The sequence below is a fragment of the Sorex fumeus genome, unplaced genomic scaffold (assembly GCF_029834395.1).
Source record: "Sorex fumeus unplaced genomic scaffold, SorFum_2.1 ptg000094l, whole genome shotgun sequence".
NCBI lineage: Eukaryota > Metazoa > Chordata > Mammalia > Eulipotyphla > Soricidae > Sorex > Sorex fumeus.
In genome coordinates this window covers 21045936-21058989 of record NW_026606151.1, presented here as the reverse complement: position 1 = coordinate 21058989, position 13054 = coordinate 21045936, and the positions used below count along the sequence as shown (strand labels likewise).

General features: G+C 48.9%; 1 protein-coding gene and 3 non-coding genes across 4 annotated transcripts in view; 1 reads left to right on the top strand and 3 right to left on the bottom strand.

The window, feature by feature from the left end:
- The window catches only part of LOC130040153 (uncharacterized), a 249284-nt gene that overhangs the window by 78255 nt on the left and 157975 nt on the right, over window positions 1-13054 (bottom strand). The window lies entirely within an intron of this gene.
- Window positions 6065-6136, bottom strand: TRNAM-CAU (transfer RNA methionine (anticodon CAU)). The gene has a single exon. It is a non-coding gene; the product is annotated as a tRNA-Met (tRNA).
- On the top strand, window positions 10549-10630 carry TRNAS-AGA (transfer RNA serine (anticodon AGA)). Its single transcript has one exon. It is a non-coding gene; the product is annotated as a tRNA-Ser (tRNA).
- TRNAS-AGA (transfer RNA serine (anticodon AGA)) lies at window positions 12907-12988 on the bottom strand. Its single transcript has one exon. It is a non-coding gene; the product is annotated as a tRNA-Ser (tRNA).

Below are 13054 nucleotides of genomic sequence, written 5' to 3'. Positions count from 1 at the left end.
CAAGCAGTAGGCCTAAGTTCCTGTTTCCCCCCAAAGAATTCCCTGACACTGTCCTTGACCAAAGCTGGAAATCCCCTGGACACCTCTAGCCAGTCCTGCGATAAGTAGGATATCTCTGGGCACAGCGTGGGGGCGTGACCAATTAGCGTACAGACTTGTGACTGCTTCGTAGCAATTCTTGGGAAAACTGCCCAACATTGCTTAGGTAACCATATGCCAGATCATGTTCCCTGCAACTTGGGTTGGGGTCCTTGTCAAGACTCCACTGCTTTGGATGAGACTCGGACCCTAGTCGAGCTAGCAATAGAGGTTCCTTTGCTTTTGCGTTCTCACGTGTGGAACTGGTCTCTGCAAATGGGGAACCCAGGACCTGAGTATAAAACTGGCTCTGCGCTTCTCACTTGAGTTCCGAAGGGGATCTCCTTCCCTGGAGCCTTTAATCCAAGGGCTTAGCAATTTTTTTTTTCTTTTCAGATAAAATTTTTCTTTTTTCCTTCTTGGTTTTGAGGTCACACTTGGCTGTGCTCAGGACTTACTCCTGGCTCTGTCCTCATGGATCGATCACTCCTGTGATGCTCAAGAGAACCGTATGTGGCGATGGACGGCAAAATGGGGTTGGCTGCATTCCAGGCAAGCACCTAAACCTCTGTCCTATCTCTCCAGTCCTCAGAGAGAATTTCAGTTCAGGGAATTGATGCTTTTGAAACACTTGCCTTGCACGCAGTTGAGTTAGGTTCGATCCCCTGTACCCCACCTGGCCCCCTAAGTACTGCCAGGATTGATCTCTGAGTAAGGACCCTGTAACAGGAGTAAGCTCTGAGCATCACTGGGGTGTGGCCCAAAACCCAAGGACCAAACAGTAAATTTGGAATTTCTTTGGATGTTTGCATATTACTCTCCTTTTATTTGTTTTCTTTTGTTTTGTTTTGTTTGTCTTTTGGGCCATACTTGGCAATGCTCAGGGGTTACTCCTGACTCTGCACTCAGGAATCATTCCTGGTAGTATGCTCAGGGGATCATATGGGATGTCGAAGGTTGAACCTGGCGTCGTAGTACCTGTTATACTATGTCTCTGGTCCCCTATTTGCTGATGATTTTCTAATGAACCATTAGATCATGCTGCTCAATTCTCTTCTTTTTTTTTTTAATTTGTTTTTAAATTTAGCCTCCGTGATTCACAAAGTTATTGCTGGGTTTCAGGTATACAATTTTCCAAGGCCTCTCCAGTCCCCAGAATCAACTTCTCTCCATCAGTGACTCCCCAAATCCTCCCACCCCACAGCCTGTCTCCTCCACAGGTACATTTTTAAGTTGGGGGTTGTAGTTCGGATCTCCTGCTTTCAGAGTGGTTGGTCCTAAGGTGTGAATTCACAAAGTAGTGCGGGGTGCTGTGATGGCCCAAGGCCGCCCGTGTGCATCCGGTGAGAGCTGTTTCCAACCCTCCCCAGTGGAGAGACAGGGACAGGGGCCACAGACCGATGGTGAAAATGGCCCCTTTGTTGGGTAACATTGCTTTGTCCTTCAAGAAGGTTAGGTTTAATCTGGTTACACCCATCACGGTGCTCCTGAAGCACTTCCACTTCCATTGTGTTTATCTGTAAACAATCTTCCCTATGCTCTCCCACCCAGTTAATCAGCTTTCCCCTTAATCAGACTTTGTTAATTTGTAAGATCAGTTTCCCAGAAATCTATGATTTTATATGTATGAGTGAAATATTGCCTTTCTCCTCTCCTTATGCCTTATGAACAGTTTACTTTAAAGTAATATCCTTTTTGTATAGATACAGAAAGAACGTTAACATTATGCTTTGTAACTTAGGATTTGATTGGCCTTGAATATTATTCACTCCCGGGCATCTTTCTCGACTTAAGCCTCAGTTGCCCATAGTTCCTAACACCCCAAAAGCAGGGTCCCGACGAGGGACTGAATGGACCCAGGGCAAGCGGTGAGCTACCCTGGCAGCGAAATGGGCCAGGCCAAAGTGCCACGATTCTTAACTATAAGTTAAGAGTTTGATCATGGACAAATGCTGTCATGATCCAAGGTAACGACAAGACTAGGATCCTGCTAGGGGTGGGAAAGACTATCTGGCCTGAGCACCGTAGTCTGAGATCGAGATGGCCCTAGGAGAGCAATTCTATAAGTTTAAGATATTTCTTACTGTATCCATACAAAATGATTTATATAATATTTTATATGCTTGTCGGACAAGGAGAGGAGAGGCACGCCCATGGAATTCTGCTCTAGGGTGGGTCCTCCTGCTGAGGAAGGATCGTCCTAGGAGCGGTCTTCCCTGAGGCTAAGATTTCTACCCCTGTTGATCTCCACCCCTATTGATTGTGACCACACCTATGTAATTATCTTCCCCAATTGCTCTTGGAGGGAGATATAGGGACAGTAGATTGGGCAAAAGGGGGGAGAGATAGAGAGACAAGGGGAGAAGAGGAAAGAATCAGAATAAACTACGACTAATACCAACCAGCCTGGCCCTCGTTCCTTCCCCCGCCTGACCATCGCCATCGACCTCTCCGGGGTGGTAGAAGGGTGAGACTACCGAACGCAGGCGGCGGGAGAGATAGAGCCACCGCCGCTGTGGGTGCCGAGCCCCCAATTTGTGTGAGTTTACACACCCCTTTAATGCAAAGCTGCTGGCATCCTTACAGAGCATCTGAAGGGGGTCAAGGTAAGGACATAGTGATGTAGGCAGGTAGAAAGGGAAAGTCCCTTTGCAATGAAACAAAGTTTCATGGAAGAATTCTAGGAATGACCCACCTTGTGGATACAGAAAACAAGGGCCTGATAAGACCATCTGCAGCGGACCCTGAGGATATAGGCCTCCTCTCCACGAAGTTCCTCTTTTTGGACCTCCCTGGTAACCTCCTTTGCAACGGACTTTTACCTGGGAAGAGGTCCCACGTGGGGGCAGGCTGGAGAAACCCAATAAAGGCCACCTTGAACCAAGGAAGGGCGTGTATATCCTGCCCGAGCCCATGTGCTGCTTGCGCCCACGTGGCCGAGCACATGTGGTGCCCGCATCTCCCCTCTTGAGATGTGTACTTTCATGCTTTCATGTCTAATGCTAGGATGTGTGTAGGGGCTCTCTCTCTCTGCCCTTGGAGAAGCCCGTGTTCTCTCTTGAGTACGTTACTCTCTCACTCCATACCTAAAAATCCTCCAAATAAAATCTATTTATTTCACTGCTTGTCTACTCCTGAAATTCCTTTCTGCGAGGCGAGACAAGAACCCAGTAACCCTGGGTCCCGGGTGGCAGAGGTGGATGGGGAGAAAGTGACCGTCTTTCTCCTCCCCACTTCACATAAGTCACCTGTGGGGTCCACCGACATCAATAGGTGTGATTGATCATTTACACAGATAAACATTTGGAGGAGGAAATTCTCTTGGGGAGATTAACTCAAGGAGACTCTCTCTCTCCCAGGGACATCTACATTGCTTTTGTCTTTTCCTCTAGTTGTCTAAGTTATCATACTTGCAGGTATCTGGATAAGAGACAAAGATCCCAACATTTAGTTTTCTGGGCTGGGAGCAAGCAAGGCTTTTACTGTAAATCCCAGACTAAGTTCTCAGGCCAGTTCAGCTTGTCCTTCCCCATGAGGGTCCTATCTCTTAGGTTGTAACAGTTTGCATCAAGACCCCGCATTTATACTTTCTAGAATGTCCCGTTTCGATGCTGGGTAGCTTTGCCACTCACCCCAGGTTTATCCCAATCTCATGGTGGGACTTCTTTTTTGCAGTGTTAGGAACTACAGAAACTGAAGTCTGAGTCAAGTAATTATGACCAAGTAAGTATGCCCAGGAGTAGACATATTTCAGTCAATCAACTCCCAAATATTGGGAGCATAGCATTAATGATCTTTCTGTGTTTAACTAAAGAACATTACTCTATAATAAAATATGAAAAAGGCTCCAGGGGAAAAGAAAAGCAGGTACCAATACACAGCTCTTCCAATACAAGGCAGTTCAAATACAAAGTTCAGAATTACCGGAAAGTTTTGACTTATAAGTCATCAAGACTGACTTGGGGAACTGTGACAATGAGAGGGAAAATACAAAGGAAAGGTTAAAGATAGACTAAGTAAATCAGGGATGCCAGCAAGAGCAAGTTAAGCTTCTTTGGAGGAGAAAACCCTTCACTACTGAAGACTAAAGCACTTAGGGTTAATATTCAACACAAAGGAAAGGTTAAAGATAGACTTTAACTAAATTCGGATGTTAGCAAGGGCATGACAAGCTTCTCTGGGAGGAGGAAAAGGAACAATTCACCTGTGAAGACCGAAGCACTTAGGGTTAATATCTAACACTATGGTTCAACTTTGTTATTTTAATGCAAGTTGAAACATCTAAGCACATCTTTGAGGCATATCATAATTTCATGTGAATTCTTTTGGATGATAATCTTTTATTTATTTTATTATTATTATTATTATTATTTTTTGCTTTTTTGGGTCACACCCAGCAATGCACAGGGGTTACTCCTGGTTCATGCACTCAGGAATTACTCCTGGCCGTGCTTGGGGGACCATATGGGATGCTGGGAATCGAACCTGGGTTGGCCGTGTGCAAGGCAAACGCCCTATCCGCTGTGCTATCACTCCAGCCCCAATCTTTTTTTTTTGAATAGTAGTTTTTATTAAATTTCATTTAGAAAAATGTAAGGGCAGAGAAAGAGAGAAATAAGTGAGAGAGAATCCAGGCTTCTCCGGAGTGGATATAAGGTAACCAAGAAACAGAGTGAGACACAAGCAAACCTTAATGTTAATTTTTTCAATCCAGTACAAATTCTTACTCATGGTATTTTTATTTCTCTGGCTTTGGGGTGACACCCAATACTCCCAGCTGAGTGTCTGGGGGCTGCTGGGTGGAGATGGTGGGGGAGAAAAAATGGTACTGGAGATCAAATGGTACTCAGGCATGAAAAATACTCCCTCTTCAGGCCTAGCTCACGTCTTCAACTTACACGCATATTTACCTCAGAAACATTACAATTTTCCACGCCCTGCAAAATGTAGCACTGTAGCACTGTCCTCCCGTTGTTCATCGATTTGCTCAAGCGGGCACCAGTAACGTCTCCATTGTGAGACTTGTTGTTACTGTTTTTGGCATATTGAATAAGTCTTGGGGGAGCTTGCCAGGCTTTGCCATGTGGGCGGAATACTCTCGGTAGCTTGCTGGGCTCTCCGAGAGGGATAAAGGACTCAAACCCGCTATGCTTTTATTTCTTACAAGTGTTAGAACTCTGATAACTTGCTCTGCAGTTGGCAAAGCAACAGTCTCTTTCTCAAAGTTTCCCCCTGTGCTTGAATATGAAGTTCGTCCTCAGAAGTTAGGGTGGTGTTATCTATATGTAAGTTAGGTCAAATTTAGGAATTGTAGTTTGGGTTGTTTGAGGTGTTGATCCAGGGATCGAATGGGGGTCTACTGCATGCAAGGCAAGTGCCTTCACCTCTCAGCCCCAGGAAACTTTCGTATTATTGTTTGAAACTTTCATATCCTCATGGATTTTCTTCTATTTTTCTTGTTCTTTTCGGTTGTGGTCTTGTTCTGTTTGGGGTCCACACCACCCAGCATGTCCAGGCTCTGCACTCAGGAATTACTCCTGGTGGTCCTCAGAGGACCATATGGGATGCTGGGGATCAAACCTGGGTGGGGGTCCAAAGCCCTGCCCAGAGAACTATTGCTTTTTTTCTTGAGGGATGCCTGTTGTGTTAAATTCTCTTCTGACTCTTAGTATGATCTTATCTCTATTTTCAGTTTTGTAATTTTTTTTTCGCCTTATACATTTTAAAGAATCTTTGGTCCTCCTTCTTTCCATTTGTCTTCCAAAGTAACAAATTGTTCTAAAGAAAATGCTCCTTTCAGGTGGCAAGTGACATCTCTCTATGATGTGTATAAGGAACCAGAAGCCAACCCTTGAGAAAATAGCTGGGCTTAAGTTACAATTAGAAGAGGCTAGTATTAACAGCACCGGGAGACAATTTTGTTTCTGTGGGCATTTTTCCTGGTGTAGAAAGAAGGAAAAACCTCCTGGCCAAGAAGGAATAAAGCTAGCAGAGGATGGTTTCGATCCATCGACCTCTGGGTTATGGGCCCAGCACGCTTCCGCTGCGCCACTCTGCTCCACAGAGATAATTCCTGCATTTTTCTCTCTTGGTTCTAATCCACTTATCCAAGTCCTTCCGATAACCCAAGGACAGCGGATTCTCAACCATTCTTCATTATTTCCCTCCATCCTCCCCCTTTCTAACCATCTGCGCTGAATCAAGATGACTAGTGGGTCAGCCTTTCACACCAAGGGCCCAGCAAAATACTCTCTCGGGAAAGGGGAGGTTCTAGCCAAGCCCCTAGGAAGGATTTGGGAGCCGGGACATGTCCGGGCTCTGCTGAGTCAGCGCGAAGCCAGGCAATTCCCTGCACATGTTCTGAGCTTGCCTGCACCCTCTGATGAGAAGTTCGAAGCGTCCTTTTCTTGCCCAGAGGTGCGACAGCTGCAACGCATGAGACAAACCGCACTCACTGAGGCTGAGCTCCCCAGCATTCTTCAGTCTAGCTCCCCAAGGGGTCCCATCCACATCGCCTCCCCATCCCCCGTTTCTATAGCAACCTCAAGTCTTTTTCTTTTTTGCAATAGGTTTATTGGAAAGTGAAAAGGAAAGGAAAAGTAACCCCCAGGCGGGAAGGAACTTAGCATGGGGCTAAGCTCACAACCTTTATAAGCTTTCCCCGGGATCACAAAATAGAGCTGGTCATTTTTTCTTTACACTACTCAACGGTCAGAAAATGATGAAGAATTTGTTTTTCTGAGCCCGGCACAATGGCTCCGGAGAAGAAGGAAGGTCAGGCTGTCGCCAGTGAGGGATTACCTGAGGGTACCCGTCCACAGCCACGAGCGCATCGAGGGTGCGTTTCAAGAAGCACCTGGGGCACTGGAAGAGACGAGAAATTTGACAAGAAGGGGCACACCAGGCTCAGCCACGCTGTCTGGGCCACAGGATTAAGGACCGGCCTGTACAGAATCCTCGAATGAGGACAAAGTTGCGCCAAGCGAACGTTATCCGATGGTTACTGATGCATGCACCCATCACCACTTTCAAGAATCTACAGTCGATGTGGGTGAAAGATAAACTGATGATGGAAGAGTTATAAACTCACACACACACTCGTCCTTCACGCCCTACCGAGGCCACGAGTTGCCCCCCCCATGAGTGGCTCTCTGGCACGGCTATGACACCAGACACACAGAAACCAATCTCGTAATGATCTGACTCTTGGCATACCTCCAGACTCATCTAGTAAAATATCAGAAATCCCAAATCATATGGTTCTCATAACCAGCTATAGAAAACAAATTACTTCACAATGCTTTTTCAGCAATTGATTGTTGGGGGGGAAATTTTAAACAATAACGGTGCATCTTTTGTCGAAATAATGAATGTTATCAAAGCAGAGAGAGTTAAGTAGGAATCATCTGCCTCACAGGCATTGGGAGGGATGGGAGGGGGTATACTGGGGTTCTTAGTGGTGAAAAATAAGTACTGTCAAACTGTCATGAGCAGCATGATGTGATCAAAGTATAGAGAGAGTGATTTGGAAATCATCTGCCCCACAGGTAGGGGGGAAGTTGTGGGATGGCGGTATACTGGGGTTTTTGGTGGTGGAGAATGAGCACTGGTGAAGGGACGGGTGTTTCATTGTATGACCGAGACTTAAACCCGAAAGCTTTGTAACTGCTCTCATGGTGATTCAATAAATAAAATGATAAAAAATGGGAAAAACATTAAAAAATAATAATAATTGAGGACCCTCTACACGGCCAAATCTCCTTGACGTCCCGGAACCTGATGACGTGGGTACGTTTCAGCATCACTAACTGACAATTAGGAGCAAAGCCGCATCTGTGGCACAGTGAGTCACTCACCTTAGCCAGGAAGCAGAAGCCAGCCGACTGGTCAGAGCAGTCAGGCCAGTTCCTGTCAGACGTGAGTTCCTCCCAGGGCACATCTGGGGTGCTGGTGGGGCTGACACTCTTGTTTTCTTCGCCTTTTCAACTCCCCCGACCCCCCCCCCCCCCACTGCCTCCCTGTGCTCTAAGGTCTCTGCTGAGAGGCAGCTGAAGTGCGATGCTCGCCGCTGCCCACTGAGCTAGGAGGCCTGCAGGACGGAGGCAGGGCGGGGCACTCTGAGTCCTCGCCTGGCCACTCGGACACGGCGCTCGCTGAGCTGCAGCAGGCAAGGTGCTGGCCGTGTACAGGGCGGACCTGGATTTGATCCCTGGCACCACAAAAAGGCCCGCGAGCACTGCGTGGAGTGATCCCCGAGCACAGAGCCAGGGATAAGCCCTGACCACCACTGGTTGGTCCAACCCATCCACCACCAACACCCTCCCCTCCCCCCCAAAAAAATTTTGTATTTCAAGTCATTGTCACTGTCACTGTCCTCCCGTTGTTTATCGATTTTGCTCGAGCGGACCCAGTAACACTGTGAGACTTGTTACTGTGTTTGGCATATGGAATACGTCACGGGGAGCTTGCCAGGCTTTGCCATGCGGGTGAGATACTCTCAGTAGCTTGCCGGACTCTCCGAGAGGGGCAGAGTCATTGATACATTACAAATAGCATTTTACTTAGGATGTTCTGTCACTGGGGGCTGGAGTGATAGTCCAGTGCGCAAGGCACTTGCCTGACAAGCACCCCGAGCACTACCTGCCTAGAGTGATTCGTTGAGTGAAGAGCCAGGTGGAACCACCCCTACCCTCCCCCAGCATTACCGGATGTGGCCCAACAAACAAACAAACAAAACAAAACAAAACAAAAACTATGTCTATCGCTGCTAAACTAACAGATAGGGCACTGGGAAACCAAAAGACTTTTTATTTTTTAAACTTTTTTTTTTTTTTTTTAGCTTTTTGGGTCACACCCGGCAATGCACAGGGGTTACTCCTGGCTCATGTACTCAGGAATTACTCCTAGCAGTGCTCAGGGGACCATATGGGATGCTGGGAATTGAACCCCAGTCGGCCGCGTGCAAAGCAAACTCCCTACCCGCTGTGCTATCGCTCCAGGCCCCAAAAAACTGTTTAAATTGGAGGAGCCTGAGAGAGGGGTCAGATGTGCGGCTGATCCCGGTTCAGACTCTGGAACTACCTGCCCCGCCCCCATCCTCCACAGCGCCAGGAGTGGCTGTGGCAGCTCCTCAGATGGGGCTCCTGAACAGCGTTTGTGCTTATTTCTGTCCCCTACGGGGGGGGGGGGGGGCAAGAAATAAGGAATTAGGGGCTGGAACAATAGCACAGCGGGTAGGGCGTTTGCCTTGCACCTAGCCGACCTAGGTTCGATTCCCAGCATCCCATACGGTCTCTAAGCACCGCCAGGAGTCATTCCTGAGTCCATGAACCAGGAGTAACTCCTGTGCATCACCGGGTGTGACCCAAAAAGCAATAAATAAATAAATAAGGAATTAACTACTCCTCTACTTTATTGAGACTTTTAAGTTGGTGCCCAAAACAGAAAGAGACGAAAGGACACACATGCTATCCCATGTTTAAATCATTTAAAGTGATGTCAGCTTTAAAATACCCAGCTCCCAAGAGAGCAACGCAGCAGAGTCTCCTGCCCCCGCGCCTGACTGTCCTTACCGGGGCCTCTTAGAGGGGGGCGGGTTGAGTTTCCCTCCCCGCCCCGAGCAGAAGAAGAGCCCCGGCAGCTGAGACCCCTGGGACCCAGCCACGGCCATGCTGAGACCACTCTCCACATGCTCAGGCGAGCCTCACGCGTGAAGGAACCGGCAGAGGAACCCAGGTGTGTGGGACCTGGGGCTGAGATCTCCAAGCCTGCTCAGTTCCTGACTGGGCCTCCTCCAACCAGATCCCCCATCTTCCAGTCGCTAGGCAGTCACACCCACCAACTGCCGTGTAACCAACCCCATCAACGGCCATGCAGAGACTATAAAACCAAGCTCCCAAGCTCACGAATGCGGCCGCGCAACCTCTTATTCTCTAGTTCTCACTCTCAGAGAACCTGGCAGGCTACCGAGAGTCTCCTGGCTGCATATATGCCTGACCTGGAACACCTGTAAAGGTGATTAGAGGCTGCCCCAAAAGACTCCATCCCTCTTGGAGAGCCAGTAAGCTACTGAGAATATCCCACATGCACGCAGAGCCTGGCAAGCTACCCATGGCGTACTTGATATGCCAAAAATGGTAACAATGATGGTCCTCATTCCCCTGACCCTGAAAGAGCCCTCAATATGTCACTGGACTACACTAGCACATGACAGGAACAAATGGAGGCGTTACTGGCACCTGCTCGAGCAAATTGATGAACAACGGGGTGATGATGATAGTGAAAATGGTGTCAGAGGTGGGAGCAAGTACAGCGAGAAGGGTGCCTGCCACTGCAAATGGCTGACCCGGGTTTGAGTTCCTGGGACCCCACATGGTCCCCTGAGCCCACCAGGAAGAAAAGTGAGCTCCTAACTGGGCACCTGGAGTAGATCTTCCAGCTACATGGATAGAGATGCATTATGTATCTCATGTAGTCGTGGCCGAGTGGTTAAGGCGATGGACTAGAAATCCATTGGGGTTTCCCCGCGCAGGTTCGAATCCTGCCGACTACGATGCCTTTTAATTGCCCGCACACACCTCCTGACTCATCAGGCTGCTTGATGCACCCCGCCTTTGCAAACCTTCCCCAACCAGCCTAGTCACACGTCCCCTAGTCCTTTGGGAGTCCATCCTCACACAGTGCTCCTGCTCCTTTTCCTCCCCAACAACACCCACCCTCAACTGTGTTTTCCCAGAAGGGCCTGAAACATGTCCTCAGCTTTGACATTCTAGAGGTCTCTAAGTTTCTCACAGCCAAAACCATCACTGCGCTAGATGCGAGTAAAGGAAAAGTGATGAGTTTTGCAGAAGATCAAGTTCACCTTGGCGGAGTCCAAGTCTTAGTGAACAGAGCCCAGGCCTGTGGGCCTGCACGCGGGCGTGAGGGCTGACCCCGCCGGGAGCGTCTCACTCCAACTCGGGCTTCTCCTGGCTCTCACTGCACGTTGTTCAAAGTGGGCCTAGATTTACCGACCAGGAGGCCCACCATGAAGAATTACCAGAAGCATTTCAGCATAAAGTGCTAAACATAAGTTTGAAATCTCTGCAAGAGTGAGGACTAACTCCACTGAGCTAGTGGTAATAGTTCTCCCAGGAACAAATTCCTAGCAAGGCACTCGCTTACCTACATCCTTTTTTTTTTTTCTTTTTGGGTCACACCAAGCGATGCTCAGGGGTTATTCCTGGCTCTGCACTCAGGAATTACTCCTGGCGGTGCTTAGGAGACCATATGGGAGGCCAGGGATCTAACCCAGGTCGGCCGCGTGCAAGGCCAATGTCCTACCTGCTGTGCTATCGCTCTGGCCCCCATGTACATCCCTTTAATACGTTAGATTCTCACATTAGCACACACTTGGCAATCACGCGATGGGACTTTGGGTCTAATTTCTGTGTCTGGAATAAGATAAACTCTTACCGGGGTCGCCAGCTGCCCCCCACGAGCGGCTCTCCGGCACGGCCACGGCCCCGGAGGCACAAGGACTTAGCACAGAGAACCAGCCGCTTGGAGCAGAAAAGCAAATGGACTTGTGTTGATCCGCGCCACCAAGCCTGCCCGGAGGGGGAAGGGCGTTGACCAGCCCGCCCGCTCCTCTCTGGAAAGAAAGATGGCGGCCGCACGGGAGCCTTGTGGAAAGCGGGTTTGAGCCGGGCTCGGGGGGGGGGGGGGGGGGGGGGGGGGGGGGGAGCAGCGGGGACCTCATGGGAAGGGGGGCTTTGTGGGCCGTCCCCCACGCCCCACCGAGGTCGCCAGCTGCCCCCCACGAGCGGCTCTCCGGCACGGTCACGACTCCAGGACACAGAAACCAATCTCTTAACTAGCTAACTTTTAATAGAAATTCTTCCAGGGTCAATAAGTAAAATAGCAGAAATTCAAAACCGCGCGGCCGCTATCGCGGCCGCGCGACATCATTTTATTCTTAAACCAAGTTGTAGAAAGCAAATCATTTCACAACGCTGTTTCAGCATGTCTGATTGGGGGGGGGTCGTAAACTCTTAACAATAATTGTGCATCTTCTATCGAAATAATCTATCTAGTCAAAGTAGATAGAGTATTAACTAGAACTCATCTGCCTCACAAGAATTGGGAGGGGTGGGAGGTGGGGGTCTATTGGGGTTCGGGGTTAAAAATGAGTATTGGTAAAGGGAAATGTGTTCGGTATCTACATGACTGAGACCTAAACCCGAAAGCTCTGTAACTTTTCCCACAGTGATTCAATAAATAAATAAATTATTAAAAAAAAAAAGAAAAAAAAAAAAAAGATAAACTCTTAAACCTTTCAGTCCCTCTCTCTCCAGCACCCTGGGCTCCAGAACCAGCCACCTGTGTGATGTCACCCCTGCCCTGCCTCTGGAACCGCATCACAAAGGAAATGGCTCTTCCTGCATGTCTCTCCTGGGCCCCAGGGCCCTTGTTCACACAGACCCAGTGTGCACAGGAGAGTTGGCAAGCAGAGCACTTGAATCTGAGCTCAGCTTTCCTGGGTTTCCTCACCCAGGAGGGTGTCCAGGCCTGGAGAGGAGCAGGTGACAAGGACACAGTTGGACGAGGACAGTCCAAGCTGCTGTTCAGCTTCTGGTGTAGGAGAGGCCGCCTTCCCAGGCCACAGAGAAGAGGGACCAGGCAAGGTTGGTGTTGTTGGGGAGGAAAAGGAGCAAGAGCACTGTGGGGAGATGGGCTCTCAAAAGATTAGGGGGCATGCGATTAGGCTGGTTGGGGAAGGTTTGCAAAGGCGGGGTGCATCAAGCAGCCTGATGAGTCAGGAGGTGTGTGCGGACAATCAAAAGGCATCGTAGTCGGCAGGATTTGAACCTGCGCGGGGAAACCCCAATGGATTTCTAGTCCATCGCCTTAACCACTCGGCCACGACTACATAAGATACATAATGCATCTCTATCCATGTAGCTGGAAGATCTATTCCAAGCGGAGCCCTTCGGCT